The 3449-nt window shown below is 40.2% G+C and overlaps 1 non-coding gene across 1 annotated transcript; it reads right to left on the reverse strand.

Annotated features, from left to right (window-relative positions):
• Positions 1 to 2627: 2627 nt before the first annotated feature.
• Positions 2628 to 2733, reverse strand: LOC130684012 (U6 spliceosomal RNA). The gene has a single exon (XR_008998097.1). It is a non-coding gene; the product is annotated as a U6 spliceosomal RNA (small nuclear RNA).
• Positions 2734 to 3449: the final 716 nt, after the last annotated feature.

Genomic DNA, 3449 nt, shown 5'->3' on the forward strand with positions numbered 1-3449 from the left:
CTGGAAAATGCTCCATGTGCACTTGAGAAGAATGTATATCCTGTTTCTTTTGGATGTAGAGTTCTGTAGATGTATATTAGGTCCATCTGTTCTAGTGTGTTGTTCAGTGCTTCCGTGTCCTTACTTATTTTCTGCCCGGTGGATCTATCCTTTGGGGTGAGTGGTGTGTTGAAGTCTCCTAGAATGAATGCATTGCAGTCTATTTCCCCCTTTAGTTCTGTTAGTATTTGTTTCACATATGCTGGTGCTCCTGTGTTGAGTGCATATATATTTAGAATGGTTATATCCTCTTATTGGACTGAGCCCTTTATCATTATGTAATATCCTTCTTCATCTCTTGTTACTTTCTTTGTTTTGAAGTCTATTTTGTCTTATACTAGTACTGCAACCGCTGCTTTCTTCTCTCTGTTGTTTGCCTGAAATATATTTTTCTATCCCTTGACTTTTAGTCTGTGCATGTCTTTGGGTTTGAGGTGAGTTTCTTGTAAGCAGCATATAGATGTGTCTCACTTTTTTATCCATTCTATTAATCTGTGTCTTTTGATTGGTGCATTCAGTCCATTTACATTTAGGGTGACTATTGAAACATATGTACTTATTGCCATTGCAGGCTTTAGATTCGTGGTTACCAAAGGTTCAAGTTTAGCTCTTTATTATCTTAGTGCCTAACTTAGCTCACTTATTGTGGTGTTATATACACTGTCTGGAGATTCTTTTCTTCTCTCCCTTCTTTTTCCTCCTCCTCCATTTTTTATATGTTGGTTGTTTTATTCTGTGCTCTTTCATGTTTCCTTTAACTAATTTTAGTGGGTAGTTGATTTTATTTTTTGCCTTTACTTAGTATTTGGTTGATCTGCTTTCTTTGCTGTGATTTTATTTTCTCTGGTAACATCTGTTTAGTCTTAGGAGTGCTCCCTTCTAGAATAGTCCCTCTAAAATACCCTGTAGCGGTGGTTTGTTGGAGGCAAATTCCCTCAACTTTTGCTTGTCTGGGAATTGTTTAATCCCTCCTTCATATTTAAGTGATAATCGTGCTGGATACAGTATCCTTGGTTCAAGGCCCTTCTGTTTCATTGCATTAAATATGTCATGTCATTCTCTTCTGGCCTGTAAGGTTTTTGTTGAGAATTCTGACATTAGCCTGATGGGTTTCCCTTTATAGGTGACCTTTTTCTCTCTAGCTGCCTTTAAAACTCTTTCCTTGTCCTTGATGTTTGCCATTTTAATTTTTATGTGTCTTGGTGTTGTCCTCCTTGGGTCCTTTCTGTTAGTAGTTCTGTGTATTTCATTGGTCTGTTCGATTATTTCCTACCCCAGTTTGGGTAAGTTTTCAGCTATTATTTCTTTAAAGACACTTTTTATCCCTTTTTCTCTCTCTTCTTCTTCTGGTACCCCTATAATACGGATATTGTTCCTTTTGGATTGGTCACACAGTTCTCTTAGTATTGTTTCATTCCTGGAGATCGTTTTATCTCTCTCTGTGTCGGCTTCTATGCGTTCCTGTTCTCTGGTTTCTATTCCATCAATGGCTTCTTGAATCTTATCCATTCTGCTTATAAATCCTTCCAGAGTTGTTTCACTTCTGTAATCTCCTTCCTGGCATCTGTAATCTCACTCTAGATGTCTATAATCTCCATCTGGACTTCATCCCTTAGCTCTTGTATATTTCTCTGCATCTCCATCAGCATGTTTATGATTTTTATTTTTAATTCTTTTACAGGAAGACTGGTTAGGTCTGTCTGCTCCTCTGGTGTTGTCTCTGTTATCTTTGTCTGCCTGTAGTTTTGCCTTTTCATGGTGATAGGAATAGTTTGCAGAGCTGGGACGAATGATGGCTGGAACAACTTCCCTTCTTGTTTGTTTGTGGCCTTCCTCTCCTGGGAGTACAGTGACTTCTAGTGGCTTTTGCTGGGCAGCTGCACCCAGTAAGGGCTTCTGATTCTTGACCAGATGCTCTGGAGTTTATCTGCGCTGTTGCTCTGGGCGTGGCCTGCCTCTGGCTGCTGCTCCAATATGGTGAAGCTGCGTAAGAGGGGGAGTGAACGGGAGTCTATTTATCTCCGTGAGGGGCCTCCATGCTCCCTGCTGCCCAGGCGGTTAGAGTGCCCAGTGTTCCCCAGGTTCCCTGCTGCTGGACTAATTGTCCCAGGACACTTCCATCAGGCGGTGGGGTCCCTGTCCCTTTAAGGCTTCCAAAAAGCACTCACTTTTCTTTGTCCTGGGTTCACCGTCTGCAGGGACCCACTCACAGTTCTTACTGTCCTGTTTCCCTAGTTTCCAGCACCCCACGCATGCACTGTGTTTGCGCTCTGGTGCAGATGGCTGTGGCTGCCTATTTAGCAGTCCTGGGCTCCATCTTCTTCCCTGTTTCGACTCCTCTCCTCCCGCCCAGAGCTGGGGTGTGGGGTGCTTGGGTCCCACTGGGCCAGGGCTTGTATCTTACCCCCTTCATGAGGCGCTGGGTTCTCACCAGTGTGGATGTGTTCTGGCTGTTGTCCTGTGTCTTCTGGTCTCTCTTTTTGGAAGAGTTTTCTTTGTTGTATTTTCAAAAATATATGTGGTTTTGGGAGGAGATTTCTGCTGCTCTACTCATGCCCCATCTTGGCTCCACCTCCTGTTGTTTTTTTTTTAATGTGTAATATTTCCCAATTTTTATGTCATTCTTGTGTAGGAGCCGTGCTAATGTTCTCTGTATCATTCCCATTTTAGTATATGTGCTGCCAAAATGAGCACTATAGTCACCCACTTTTGATCAAACACAAAGAAAGAGTATTCTTGGTCACAAAATAAGGCTGACCTAAGTGGATTTGACATGATTATTTACAAGCGTACAGCAAGAATGATAATTTAACATATAAGACTTTATAAATTTGTTTTGCTGGAAGTTTTCATAAAGAACTTGGAATAGATTTTTTTAAAGTCTCTTTTACCTAGGAAGCCAAGCCAAGAACTTGTACGAAAATTTAACCTTCAATACCTACTGGGTAAATTGAATTGGGTGAATTCCTTTCTTCTTAATGACCTCCAAATTACTAAGGTCATTGAATCCTCCAGAAAGTTACTTTCCTTAATCATCTGAAAAGCTGTGAACCCTGAAAGCCAGATGTAAAACCAGTTTTTCCAAGAGGGTTTTATAAGCATTAGCTCCATAATGTTAAGTCCTATCTGAATCATATATCATTCTAAAACATGACATTTCATTCAAAACCTTGGCTATATTACCAATGCTTCCAAAAATGTTCTTTTAACAAGGCCAACTTCTTGTTAAACCTATGCATAGAGATATACTGCTTTATAAATAAGTATATAAGGGATACCAAATTCTGGAGGGATCAGGGAGGGAGTAAAACAAATGTTTCATTTCCATTTACAAAAGCACAGTATATTAAATTGTTATAAGTTATAGATAGTTTCAGAAAAAAGAGAAAGAGGTTCCCTATTTCCAGAAA

Source organism: Manis pentadactyla, chromosome 5 (genome assembly GCF_030020395.1).
Source record: "Manis pentadactyla isolate mManPen7 chromosome 5, mManPen7.hap1, whole genome shotgun sequence".
Taxonomy (NCBI): domain Eukaryota; kingdom Metazoa; phylum Chordata; class Mammalia; order Pholidota; family Manidae; genus Manis; species Manis pentadactyla.